The sequence below is a fragment of the Rhinolophus ferrumequinum genome, chromosome 17 (genome assembly GCF_004115265.2).
Source record: "Rhinolophus ferrumequinum isolate MPI-CBG mRhiFer1 chromosome 17, mRhiFer1_v1.p, whole genome shotgun sequence".
NCBI classification, from domain to species: domain Eukaryota; kingdom Metazoa; phylum Chordata; class Mammalia; order Chiroptera; family Rhinolophidae; genus Rhinolophus; species Rhinolophus ferrumequinum.
In genome coordinates, this window is record NC_046300.1 from 21,896,177 (window position 1) to 21,911,377 (window position 15,201).

A 15,201-nucleotide genomic window follows, 5' to 3' on the forward strand; every position below is an offset into this window, starting at 1 on the left:
TTTTTGTATACTTAGCAAACATTTTGTGTTTTGCTATCTGGAGCCAAATATCTTTTTTCTGCGTTATTTTTTAAACAAACTGAGCAGTGTGTTGCCATATATGTTCATATCTCCTTTGTGGTATAAGAAGGAAGCCACATCTCTCATCAAATTGGCGGTTGGGCAAGGCTTGTTGCCAGGAGCCCGTCACACCTGGATCATATAGATAAGATACTACTTATCTATACAATAAGTAGTAGGGTTCTTTCTTTGGATCCAGTGGTTACCCTGAGACTGAGAATTATAAGTGAGTTGCTAAAGGGTAAGAAACACAGTTGCATTGAGATTGTAAATCAGAAAGTTTCCTAGAATAAAAGGTGTTTACGTCGGAGCTGGAATATAGTCAAAGCTAGAGGGGGAGCACTGAGGTGAGGCCAGGGCAGTGAGGCGGGTGAGGCGTAGGGGGATGAAGACCTGGAAAGACTTTATATATAAGTTGGGGCTTTCTCCTAAGGACCTCCAGGACTTTGAAAGTCTCTAAGCAAGAGAGTGACACAACCAAATTTACATTGGTTTGTTTCCATCTAAAGTGTAAAAACCCATCTTTATCCAGACCCCTGGGTGAGCACAGCAGGTGTATAATTAAGGTGGTTAGAAATATAATCATCAGATTTACTTATTTGGAATGACATAATACCTTTCTTTCCTCTGAAAGAAAAATTACACTTTAATCCTTCCTACGTTATGATTTGTTTGATGCCAACTGCCCATGTCATAAAGGGCAGTTATGCCAGCATAATTCCTGATACATAAAACAGGATGTTTCTACAATTTTCTGGAAAGAAATCTTTTTAAAATGGAATCCAGAGTATTTTAATCTCCACCACACTTAAGATGGAGAAAAATATACAAGGCACAGCAACTTAAAAATACTGTAACTAGTTTGTGTATATACGAGTATCACTTCACAAACTTTTAGTTATGCAAGACCATAGAAATTATCCTGTTCAGCAATTCTCAAACTTTTTGGTCTCAAGAGCCCTTATACTCTTAAATATCATTAATGACCCTAAAGAGCTTTTGCTTATGTGAGTTATATCTATTAATATTATATTTATTAGATATTAAACAAAAGACATTTTTAAAACATAAGAATGAGCAAGTAGATGTTCTGTCAATCATCAGAGCCATAACACGCCACATTATGTAGCCACTAGAAAACTACTCCATACACTCTTGAGAGAATGAAAATATCTGGTATTATTTTGAAAATATTTTTATCTACGTGCGTACCCTGAATGGATCTTAGGGAACCCTATGTATCTAATCACCACACTTTGAGAACCACTAATCTACTCCAACTAGAAAATTAAACTCAAAACATGCTTCAGATCACAGACCTAATGAGGATGAGAGTTGGGGGGGGGGGGGGGGGGGATGAGGGTTGGGGGTTCTTATAGTATGACACTTTTTCATTTAACAAATTGAAGATGTTTTCGTTAATTAAAAAAATGGAAAAAGCTGCTTGAAAACTGCAAATCACTATATACACAGAAGACATTGTAATTGGAGGCTATAATGACATTAAAAAAGACAAAAGTTAGAAATTCCTTAGAGTGAACAGAGAAATGTATTAGTATAAATTTAAATTCTATTTCTACAAAGTTTCCAAATTATAAATAACTACATAATACATCCCAGAACATAGAATCACAGTTATTTGCTTTTGTTGCTAACATTTTCTGTTAGTTTTAGAGATTAGCAAGGAAAGTTTTTCTTAATTTTTACAATAATTAATCTTCTTTGACCTCATATTTTCCCTCCTTGAATAAATTACAATTTGCTCCCAAACAAAAGCAAACTGTACAAGAGTTTAAATACTGTAAAAGTATAGTCATCCTAAACTAAGTGAATTTCCCCAAAATAAGGTCGAACCCTTTTTTTTAACTAATTGGTAGCTGCCAAATGTAGAATGTTGCTGTATTAACAAGAAAACCACAGGCCCCAAAATGGCATCACTTGTGCCAAAGCCCAAAATACCAAACCTTGATTTAATACCTAACCTAACTGCACTTTCAACCATCCCTAAAACATAATCTTAATCATCCAGTCTGGAATTTTCTGGTCAACATCAAAGAGGCAATCTGTCACGTGGGCCCTGTCCATTCACTGCCCCCACCCCCATAAGAAAAGGCTGTCTGCATTATGAAACCCTGGCCATTTCCTTCTCCCCCTCAAAAGAAGATGTCCAGTTTAAAAATAATCCTTTCTTTTCTTTTGTTAATAACTTCCTTGCCTCACCTTTTCTCTTATAAAAATGTATGATTTTGTACAAACCCTGCAATACCCTTCTCCTTGCTGGATGGAATGCTGCCCAATTCATGAACTGCTTAATAAAGACAATTAGGTCTTCACATTTACTCACTGAATTTTGTTCTTTTACAGCTGAAAGTAAATGTAAACATTGAGATATGAAGGCTTATCTGAGTCATATGATTGTAATTTCGCTAAAATAAAATATGATTTTATTGTTACTAAAAATTGATCTGGCTTGTGTAATATTAACATACTATTAAGCAAAATACAAAATATATTTTGTATTTACATGGTATTTTCTCTAAGAATCAGTAATTAGAAACATAATATTAAATGTTACAAATAAGATGTACATTTTTATATTACTGTGTACATTTCTAGGTTGTGTTTTGCTTTTCATAGTATATCTTGTCTGAAGGAATTAGTTACTTACAAAGAACCTTTTTAAAAATTCTTCTTTGGTTCTGAGATGAAGCACTTTACTTGAAATATAACTTGCCCAAAGCATGTAAATAGAAATAGTGGCAGTTCTTTCCATGTGATTTGCCAAAGGGGTGTTAAAAAATTTGGGTTTTTTTTCTATATGAGTGATTTGAAAAGAAGTGCTAAATTGCTAAAGGAAATTAAAATGGAAGGAAAAAATGGAATTCTACACTTTGCAGTCTTTGAGCAATTTCTAAGCCCTGTATCTCCAGTTAAGCTGAAAATCCAATTGTTGAGAAAGGAAAGACTTGTTGGGAATAGGTAAAAATGAAAATGAAACAACAATTAAATTAAAATTAAAACTATTGAGCTTAGTATTTTCAGCTGAAATGGAAATGCTTATCACATACTGAAGGGAGAATCCTAAAAGCAGAAAAATTAAAGGGTAGAATAAGTAGTTATTTGAGGCACTTTTCATTTGGAGGAGTGACTTTGAATTTTCTTTCCTTTTGTTCTTATATGATAAACGCCATAATAGAATATTCAGAAAGCATAGAAAAGCAGAAAGAAAAAATAACATTGTTTACAGGCCAAGATCCCAAACAACAACTACTATTATAATATGGGTGTCTTTCCTTCCAGTTACAAAACACTTCTAATAAGATGGCCTCTTTAAAAAAAAAAAAAAAAAAAAAAAAAAAAAACTGTTTCCGAAAGCTGTTTGAGGATTCTGAGTAGTGGGTAGAGCTTTGGTCTTGAAGAGCAATTGGTATTCATTTATTTTGTTTTTAAAATTCAGGGAAGAATCACCTTTTTGATATGCAATCAGAACAACAGGTAAAAGAAGGAAAGCTTAGACTGCCCAATTAAAGCCTGATAGACCTTTGTCAGCATTTAAAAGCCCCCCCAGGCAGTCCCAGTCTTCTCAAATGGAGATTGCTCAGCTCCAATACTGAATCTGGCTTCCTTCTTCCTAATCCTCACCAGAGATCATCACCAGGATCACATAGTCATTTCAATTAGCCTTCCACGTTGGTTTTCTGATCTGACCATGCATACTTTAGTCCCTTCTTCCCAAGAGAAAAGAAATCATTGGCCAAATCTGAATGCATCTCCTAACCCCCATGATACGATCTGTGGACACGTGCCAAGTGTTCTTCCCAAATCCAGATAACCCCAATATTCTGGGCCTTGCAATTTGAGGGTTACTGTCCTGATGTCATTGAAAAGTCCAGTTGCCTGGGCTTATCTCTGTGATGCAAAGGGGACACTGAGAGACCAGTACAGCTCAGAGTGTTGAAAGCTTGAATCACAACCCCACAGGTGTGGCCAAAAAGTGCGTTCTTGGTTTAACCCGCAGGAAAGAATTCAAGGACTCACCAAATAAGCCAAGCAAACAGGGGATTTATTTTTTTTTTTAAAAAAAGGAAGAGATTACACTCCCCAAATAGTGAGAGTGGGCAGGCCAGGCAACAAGCAACTGCACTGAAGAACAAAGAGCCGTAGGATTTTATTAGAATGAGGGCATGGAATATTCAAGATTTAGGGGTGGTATTATGGATGTTCCTAGGCTGGTCTCACTGACTGCTCCTTCCCATTGGGAGGTGGTATTTTCTTGTCCTTATTTGGCTCTTGTCGGAACTGTCATGGTGACACTGGGTGGAGATTTTTCCCACCTGCAATGCTAATAGTATTCCAATCCATTACAATTAGCTAAAGGTCACCTTGAGGGGCAAGATGGCATCCTGGATCTTTCTCAGTCATCAAAATCTAGTTCTGGCTGGTCTGGTAGCTGCATCTTTTCTTACGGTTGAGCTCATCTCTTCCATCTTTTGTCTCCCCTTTATCCTTCTCCCTTTCCTTATCCTCCCTCCCCTGGGCCCTGTTCTTTCTGCCTATGGTAACATAGGAATGGGGGAAACTTAGAAAACAAAATTACCTCTTAAAAATCTTGTTATAAACGAATTCAAAACAACATTACATCTCTCTTCAAAATAGCCTTATGAGGTTGTTGCGAATCAGAATTGAGAAAATTGAGGTTTGTTGAGGTCCAAACATTAGAACGTTGACTCCTAAATCTGATGAAACAATGTGTTTTTGGATTACCTGTTGTCAATAGGCTTTCAACAAGGCACTGCCAGTGTGGTATACAGATTCTTTGTCCTCAATTATGTATATAACCTGACAAGAAAGAAAAGGTATCTGACACGTAAAATGGTACTACAATTTTAGGTGTGTGTATGCCCAATCGCTAAGACAATGTTACTAAGAATTTACGGAGCTGGGTGAGCACTGATTGCCAGGTAGATTTTGGAACTGGGTAGGGTTTTGGGAAACTAGACTCTGGATTTAGGGATGCAAGAATTTGTAATCTTTACGTGTTAATAGGAACAGAAAAAAACAAAAACAAAAAGTACCTCAAAGTAGCCCAATGTTAAATGAGAGACTGAGAAAGGCAAGAGAAGAAAAAACATAGTCCTAAAAGGACAGCTTTTATAACGATCTCAAACTATTTGAAGGCTGTCATTTGAAAGAGGGATGAAATTTATGTTATAAAATTTCCAACCAAAAGGAGGATATTTTAGTGAAAGAAATGGTAGTTCATCTGTAAGCACTCCACAATGGAGATTGGTCATACTTAGAGATATTTGAGAAAGCATGCCCATATTGAGAGGTACTTTACAGGGGATGACCCTTTGTTTGCAAAGTTCACTAAACCCGTAGTTCATTTCATGAGGAAGTCCTCAGAGTATCTACAGAGGTATAATTATAATGCCTGATGCTGACCCTCCACTAGGGAGAAAAGGAAATGCCACATATCTGTGCCTTTGGGCAACCGAAACCTGGACTCCGCTGCCTTTGTCCTGGGATACCCAGAGTGATTTGTCATTTTGCTGTTGAAAACTTTCTCCTTGTAGAGGAAACGAGGCAAAGACCATACTTGGCCAACAGAAGCCAAGTGGGTGTGAAGGCAGCTGCTGGAAGACTCAGCCCTTCCTCATGATAAACATATAGCAATTGTATCTAAGGAATTCCAGAGATTTGTCGCATTCTAGAATTGGAGATACCATCTTATAACTTATCTGGTCTAGGGTCCCTTCTCTAAGACAGGGAAATTCTATAGCTGTCACTAAGTGGTCCTTCTCTCTGTTCAACTCCTTAACAGAGTTTTATTTAATGTCTGGTCTCTATAGCTTTTCATTAATTCACACAGTTAGCAAAATTTATAGGACAGCTACTTCATTCCAGGCTCTGTGTTACCAGTGAAGATAGAATGGGGAGCAAAAAATATTGGACCTCGTGAAAATTATAAGTAAATCAGAGAGAGATATAGGCATTAATAAAATAATCATACAAATAAAAATATGAGTAAGGATATGTTATAATTTTATGAGGGAACAATCACAGGATAATAGGAAAGCGTATTTGACAAGACTGACCAAATTTAAGATAATCAAGAAAGACTTCCTGGATGAAACAATACACTGGTTCAAAACTGGAGGGAATGTACTGTGAAAACTGGCGATGTGCAAGGAAGAGAGGTCAGCATGCTTAAAGACCTGGAACACAAAGGAATATGATGCATAATGCATTGTTGGGACTGAAAGAAGGGCCAGGTGGCTGGAGAAAAAATATGAAGGGGCAGCCCATGAGAGACAAGTTTCCAGAGATTGGTGAGTGGCCATTCAGTAGCCTTTTCACTTAAGCAAGAGAAGAAACAGTTAAAGAGGTGATGATAGGTGGGGCCGGGGAGTATGTGGTAGTGATGCCACAGGGCTGGACTGGAGAACTATTTCAATTGTAAAATCAAGTCTTTGGTGATGATTGAAACTTGGGAGTAGAGGAAGACAGGATATTAAGAACGACTCCCCGCTTTCTCATTATGCAGTTGGATGAATGGTGTTGGTGTTCCCTGTGATGGAAAACTCTAAAGACCATATTTGGGGGAAGATCATAAATTTTATTTGGGCATGTTGGTTTGAGGTTGCTTTGCGACACCCAAGTGGAGACATGGGTTCACTGTTGGATACTTGTGTGATTAGAATGCTTAGCCAATACATGAATTAAATATCTGAAACTCTTCAAAATAGCTCAAATGATTTGGTAAAGAGAACCTCAGTATAATCTTTTCTCCTGAAAAAACAGCCAACAAGCGTGTGATTATAGTTTGAAAGGCATTGGGCAATCAGGCCTCTTTCTGCAATTGCATTTATTCACTGATTCATATATATTCATTCAACTACGATACAATAAACAAATAGCTACTGTAATTGCAGTCTAAAAAATATTACTCAATTGACCAGTAAAAGCTATCTTGACTTTTGGGTGACTTATGTGAAAGTGTCTGTGTGTGTGTGTGTGTGTGTGTGTGTGTGTGTGTCTATGTGTATATGTGTGTGTGTAATTCTACTCACTAAAATATGCACTCATGAAGCATTCTGAATAGAGTATATTTAACACATTAATATTTGAATAAATATCTATGAAACATAAGCCCTTATTTAGTACTCAATGTATTTTACTTGATAGGAAGAATCAATTCCAGAGCTTCAGATACCTCTGCTCTAGTTGTATCCTCTAACTTAGAAGTGAACATATAATTTAGTTACTGCTGGGTGGTTCACAGCTGCCCTCCTCAAGATGCAGTATCAAAACAGCCATATTCAACAAAGCACTTGTACACCCTTTTGTATCAGGCCACTATTTGCTAACAAATCCTGAATGGTTTTCATGGGTAACGAGTTGACATATCATCCTTGACACATGGCACATAGGGAACATGCTTGACTCGGTCTTGTAGCCCTTCAGGCAGTGCAGGATTGCAGACGTCCACAGCCATGACCGCTAAGCTGTGCAGGTGCCCTCTGGAGCCAGCAGTGATATTGTCTGTGGATTTGGAATCTAGGAGCTCATAAAGTGGAGTAAATATGAACATTATACAAAAGTTTATAAACTTGTGATGTACACATTGCTCCCTGTTACATGTGGATGAGTTAGTTGTGGTCTCTAATGTAGCATCCATGGAGGGTCCTGGGGATAGTGTGTGGGAAAATGAACTGGGCTTGGATCTTGTAAAGGAAACCATGTGTGTTGACACGTAGAAGTACGAGGTCAGACAATTAAGTTCGCGACCTCATCCTACAAAAAGTGCTACATACCTCATTGCTGAATATCACTACAGTCACCTTCAAGTACTCCGCATGGGAAGCTATGCACCCACGCCAGTGCCTTGTCCACCCTTCAAAGCAATTTTGGAACTCTTTTTCTGGAATGGCGTCACAGCTGTCATTGTACTACCCTTGATGTCCTGAATGTCATCAAAATGTCTTTCTTTCAATATTTCCTTTATCTTCGGGTAAAGAAAGAAGTCATTGGGGGGCCAGATCAGGTGAGTAGGGAGGCTGTTCCAATACACTTGTTTGTTTACTGGCTAAAAACCTCCCTCACAGACAGTGCCCCGTGAGCTGGTATATTGTTGTGATGCAAGAGCCATGCATTGTTGGCGAAAAGTTTAGGTCATTTGCATCTAACTTTTTCAGGCAGACTTTTCATCATTTCCGAATAGTAAAATTAGTTAACTGTTTGTCCAGTTGGTATAAATTCATAATGAATAATCTCTCTGATATAAAAAAAGGTTAGCAACATCATTGCAACAAGTTCACAAACTGAATTGGCAGACCTCATATATCTACATTTGACCTTTTCATTTTACCAAAACACGTTGAAAATGTTTCAGATAGACCAACTATATTTTGGCAGGATGGCTCCACATGTTAGGGATACATGTGACACAATTGCCATAATCCTTTGGAGATACCCAGACTTGGAGGAAAAAACATCCTCATCACACAAGCAAGCATTTGTAAATATTCACAGCCTCTTCCCCGCACAGCCTCTGAGAAGTCTGGATCCTTGGTTCTCTAGTGGTCACCACATTTGGGACTTGGTGTACGAGAAGGGGGTGGGATAGAGTTACAGAACTGGGGATGCTGGAAAAAGCCGGAAGGTTGATTTGCATTTAAAAAGGCCACAGAACCATTTCCTAGGAGAAAGGTCTAGAAGAGCCAAGTTGGATTTTCAGGAAGAGAGAGACAAAGATAGAAGGAGTTCCCTCGAGGTTGGGGGAACTTCAAGGAAGGGAAACATCTCAAGAGAATTTTTTTTTAGTTTGCTGTGAGTTGCCGGGTAGATTTCTCACTTTCTTACCTCTTATGGGGAATTTAGGATTTTAAACTCTGGGGATTGGCATCCAGGCTGCTTTTGATGAAGCCAATTATAGAGAGAATAAAACACCTAGGATCATTCAAGATTCACCTCCCTTTCTTGGGGGTTAAGAGCAGCAGTACAAAAATTTCAATTACTCCAACATTTGAAAGTGTATCGAAGGCACTTGCTAATTATGAACATACAGAAGATGGACATGCACAGACATGCACATGTCCCATACTGCAAGGGTAACTCCATCTTTTTTCTTCCACTCAAGAAGGCAAATTACAATGTCCGTGACTAACTGAGACAAGAATTTAGGAAAAGCACTGACTCTGCTCTCGTTTATAAAAATAGTATCTTATTTACAAACGTCAGTATTTTAACCACTTTGTGCAATAGGTAAAACAGTGTAGCACTTTACATATTGGCTTAGAATTGGGCTTTGGAGATAGGTTGGCTGAGCCTGAATCCCCACTCTAGCCCTTTCCAGTCAGGTGACATTGGGTGGTTACTTAACCTCTCAGAGTCTACTTTTCCTCATCTCTAAAATAGCTGCTATAAGGTTTAAATAAATTCATGCATATGTTTGATCCTTAGCACTACACATATTACACAGTAAAAATTAATAAATGTTTTCTAAAATTATTTTTAGCAATAAATTACTTGCGAAACATCTTGCAATTGATAATAAGTCAGGAAGTCATAGCATCCTACTGCAGGCAGACCTTTTTTTCAATCACGGTTTAATTTTATTATTTTGCTCAGAATTCAATTGTATTATTTCATCATTAACTAGAATTTATTATGCATCCACCTCACTTTATCCTGTGGTGAGCACTTTATTATATAAGCTGAGCAGATCAGGTGCTTAGCCTTAGTAATATTTTATGCAGTACTAAAAGAAACATTTTTAGCAACAGTGAAAAATATGAAGAAATTTAACAGTGAGGTTTTCTTTTTATTGTTGTTTTAATATTTTATTTAAAATGTAGCTAACATACAATATTATATTAGTTTCAGGGGTACACTATAGTTATTCAACATTTATAGACCTAAAGAAGTGATCACCATGATAAGTCCAGCAACCATCTGACACTGTACCATGCTATCACAATATTATTGACTATATTCCCCATGCTGCACATTACATCCCCATATGTTATTTGTCTTATACCTGGAAATTTGGGCCTCTTATTCCCATTTCCCTTTCCTCCCTTTTTAAATTTATAAATTACCATTGATATTCAATATTATTTTATATTAATGTCAGGTGTATAGCAAGTTATTAAACATTTATGTAATTTAAGAAGTGATACCCCTGGCTAGTGAAGGACCCACCTGGCACTATACATAGTTGTTACCATATTATTGACTATATTCCCTGTGCTTCACTTAACATCCCCATGACTATTTTGTAAGTCCCAATTTGTACTTCTTAATCTCTTGACCTTTTTCACTCTGCCCCCCAACCCCTTCCTATCTATCACCCCCATAAATCTAGTACCCATCTGACACCGTACATAGTTATTACAGTATTATTAACTATATTCCTAATGCTATAACCTGCATGCTCATAACTACTTTGTAACAACCAATTTGCACTTCTTAATTCCTTCCCCTTTTTTCACCCCACTCCCATCTGGCAACCATCAAAATATTTTTTGTATCTATGACTTTGTTTCTGTTTTGTTTGTTTATTTTGTTCTTTAGATTTCACATATAAGCGAAGTCACGTTGCATCGGTCTTTCTCTGTCTGACATACTCCACTCAGCACAACACCCTCCAGGTCCATCCATGCTGCCACAGATGGCAAGAACTCATTCACTTCCATGGCCAAGCAATATTCTATTGTATATATGTACCACCTCCTCTTTATCCATTCTTCCATTGACAGACACCCAGGCTGCCTCCACATCTTGACCGTTGTTTAATGCTGTGCTTCAATGAACATTTGGATGCAAACATCCCCTCGAAGTAGCGTTTTGGGTTTCTTTGGGTAAATAATCAGAAGAGGGATTACTGGATCCTTTTTTGTCTCTTGTTATAGCCTTTGTTTTAAAGTGTATTTGTCTGGTGTAAGTATTGCTACACCAGCTTTTGTTTTGTTTGTTTTTTCATTTTCATTTTCATGAAATATTTGCATCCCTTTACATTCCATCTGTGTGTGTCTTTCAATCTGAAGTGAGTCTCTTGGAGGCAACATATGTAAGAGTCTTATTTTCTTATCCATTCAGCCGTTCTATGCCTTTTGATTGGCGCTTTTAATCCATTTACATTGAAAGTAATTGTTGATAGTTATGTACTATTGCCATTTTATTTTTTTATTTTTAATTTTTTTTATTTGTTTTTTTAATTGGGGAACAGTGTGTTTTCCAGGGCCCATAAGCTCCAAGTCATTGTCCTTCAATCTAGTTGTGGAGGTCTAGCTCAGCTCCAAGTCCAGTTGCCATATTCAATCTTTAGTTGCGGGGGGCGCAGCCCACCATCCCATGTGGGAATTGAACCGGCAACCTTGTTGAGAGCTTGCACTCTAACCAACTGAGCCATCCAGCCACCCCTCAGGAAGCTCAGTGGCAGTTCATTGTCTTCAATCTAGTTGTGAAGGGTGGAGCTCACTGGCCCATGTGGGAATTGAACTGGCAACCCTGTTGCTCACAGCTTACGGTCTAACCAACTGAGCCATCCGGCCACCCACTATTGCCATTTTATTATTCATAATTTTTATTTTATTTTTCTGTCTTAAAGAAGTCCTTCTAACATTCCCTGTAATAACTGGTTTGTTGGTGATAAACTCCTTTAGTTTTTCCTTGTATGGGAAGCTCTTTATTTGTTCTTCGATTTTAAATAATAGCCTTGCTGGGTACAGTAGTCTTAATGGTAGATCCTTACTTTTCATGACATTGAACGTTTGTTGCCAATCCCTTCTGGCCTGCAAAGTTTCTGTTGAGAAATCATCTGATGGTCTTATGGGACCTGCCTTATAAGTTCCTAGTTGCCTTTCTCTTGCTGCTTTTAGGAGTCTCTCTTTGTCTTTAACCTTTGCCATTTTACTTATGATGTGTCTTGGAGTGGGCCTGTTTGGGTTTATTTTTGGGACTCTCTGTACTTCCCGGGATTATATGTCTATTTCCTTCTACAGGTTAGGAAAGTTTTCAGTCATTATTTCTTAAAATTGGTTATCAATCCCTTGCTTTCTCTCTTCTCCTTCTGGTACCCCTATGATGCAAATGTTGTTACACTTGATGTTGTCCAAGAGGTCTTTTAAACTATCCTCATATTTTTTTTATTCTTTTTTCTTTCTGCTATTCTGATTGAGTGTTTTCTGCTATTTTCTCTTCCAAAGTGCTGATAAGATCCTCTGCTTTATATAGCGTTCTGATGCTTCCTTCTAGTTCATTCTTCATTTTAGTTGTTGTATTCTTCACTTCTGACTGATTGTTCTTTATGGTTCCTATGTCCTTTTTTATGCTTGCTATCTCTTTGTTGAAGTTCTCACTAAGTTCCTTGGAGCCATTGTTTAGAATTCTGTCTCTGGTAGGTTTCTTGCCTCCATTTCATTAAGTTTTTTTTCTGAATTTTTCTCCTGCTGTTTCATTTGAGGTGCATTTCTTTGTTTCCTCATTTTGGCTGCCTGTCTGTGTTTTTTCTGTGTATTAGGTAGATCTGCTATGTCTCCCAGTCTTGGCTAGGTAGCCTTGTATAGTAGGTGTCCTGTGGGGCCCAGTGGCATAGTCTCTGTGGTCACCTGACCCAGGTGCTCCAGGATTGTCCCTTGTGTGGATTGTGTGTGCCGTCCTGTTATAGTTGAACCTTGATTGCTATTGGCATGTCAGAGGGTGGGATTGACCCTCAAGCTGACTGGCTCTGGGATTTTCCCACATGCACAGCTTATGGGCTGCTGTGCAGGAGGCTTACCCCACTGAGAGGGATTTACCCCACTGGGCTCCAGTGCCTGTTGAGACCATCCTTTGTGCATGCCACTTGTGGGGTAATTGGATGGTACTCTGCTGTGGTCTGAAGCCAACCTCAAAGTATGTTGGTTCTGGGTCCTCTTGGGAGGGGCTCTGGTGCAGGCCCAGGTCACCCATTGCCTGTTACGAGCTGGGGACTATCTGGTAGGAGCTACAAAGTGATCTGCAGTTGTTCTCTGCCTGTTCTAAACTAGGAGGCACATGGGAGATGCCTAGCTGTGAACTGAGGTCAGTTACCACCAGTACCAAGCCTGGGGTAATTCCACAAAACACCAGGACACCCAGAAGCCTGCTGCCACCTGCCAGCTCCCCTAAGTTTCAGCCACTGATACAGCCTCATGCTGTACACAAGTTGGGTGAGGCAGCGTCTCAGGGAGCCACTAGAGTAGGAAGCATTTTGGTCATCAGGTTAATGTAGTTTATGGTTTGGTGCTAGTGCTGAGCCTGCAGGAACTCAGCAAATGCCTCAGAGTACAGTGAGGCCAGTCATTGCCCACCTGGGGTCTGGGGCAGAAAGAGTGTGATATGGAGGGGGCTAGCTGTTTGAGAGAAAGTGCCTCCAGCAGTGCAGGAGTTGGGTGGATTGGATCCTAGTTGAGTCAGCAGGCTGGAGCTGAGGAGCTCACCAGACTAATCAGACTCAGATTTGGCCATAAGATTAGGGGGCAGGCTCAACACAGGAAATATGGTGCCTGACTGCCGGCTGCATGGCTGCATGGAAGAAGGACCCGCACACAGGGAAAATGCCAACTGTCCTCCAGTCAACCGCCTGAAGCCACACACCTCAATGTGCCCACTGGATGTTTCTGATGCGCCCCGAGTCACTGTCCTTTCGTTGGAGCCCAAGGTGAGCATGTGCGAATGAGTGAGTCTGTGCACAGGCCATTTAAAAGGACGTCTGGGTTTCCCGCATCCTTCCATCCCACCCTGTTGGTCAAATCCCCACTGTTTTTCATGGCCAGATATGGGGGCTCCTCTTCCCTGCACCGTACCCTGGGCTGGGGAGCTTGCTGTGGGGGACTGGCGTCCCTTGCTCCTCCGGGGGAAACCTCCATGGCCGAGATATCCCTCCTGATTCTCTTTCACCACATGCTCATGTGGGGCCGGTCCCGCATCTCTACCCCTCCTACCAGTCTCAACGTGGCTTCTTCTTTATATCCATACTTATAAAACTTACATTCAGCCAGACTTCAGATGGTTAATTATTCTATGATTTAGTTGTAATTTTAATGTGTTCATGGAAGGAAGCAGGCACAATGTTTATCTACTCTGCCATCTTGGATCTCCGGCAGTGAGGTTTTCAACAGCAAAAATTATACATTCTTTCTTGATCTTGGCTCTGGTCATCTGGCTATTCCTTTAGGTATTCCACATCTGTGAGAGCCTGCTATGTGCCAGCTACTGGTCAAAGCAGCTGAGATATAGGAGTAAAGGTGAGGAACATCCCAGCCTTCACAGGGCTTACATCCTGTTGAAGGTTGAATATCATCACTTTATTTTCAATGAATCAAAAATGGCAGCATTAAGGAAGGTGGATCTTGTACTCGCCATCACTTAGGTCCTTTTTCAAGGCTGGTCCTTTAAAGGCTGTTTTTCCCTAGAATCATGGCTTTAAGTAGGTGGCTGCCACCAGGAGACAGGGAAAAATGAGCAATCATCATTTCTTAAAACACTTGGGTTTCCCTTAGGCATGGGAAGCTGGATTAAAAAAAATGTATTATATGTCATTTCTATCAAAAATATAACTTCCTAATAAAACCATCACTTAAACCAATTCTGATCTCTAATGTAACATTTAGAGTAAGTTTAATTAAAATGGAAACTCCTAAATACATCTAGGATGGAAGTGCTGATTTCTCTCACCAGCAATTTGTAAGCGAATTGTTCCTCGATGCTGGTCCTTGGATATTCTTCCCGTCTGTCAAGTCACCATACAGAGAAACTGCAGAATCAAGAGCTATGAACTAAAGACACTATGCTTCCTTGAAAAAAAAATTATATATTCATAAATATATTATATATATGTATATATATGATACACACACGCTCACAGACGCACAAACATAACAAATGTAGGAGAGAGTGAGGAAAAAAAAGATCCTAATAGTGATCTTCCATGAGTTCTAACTGTGAAAAAACTGAAGAATTGATACTGTAACATATGTATCTTTAATGAAAATAAAATTGAACTAATCTTTCACATGGCCTGAGCCATTAGATAGGAAAGCAGATATTTTATTGATGTATCTGAAAAACACTGAGGCAAAAGAAGGGTTACTAAAAATAGGGAATAAAAGCACA

General features: G+C 39.1%; 1 pseudogene; it reads right to left on the reverse strand.

The window, feature by feature from the left end:
• LOC117036681 (annexin A1-like) overlaps positions 1-13,955 on the reverse strand; it is a 49,746-nt pseudogene extending 35,791 nt beyond the window's left edge.
• Positions 13,956-15,201: the final 1,246 nt, after the last annotated feature.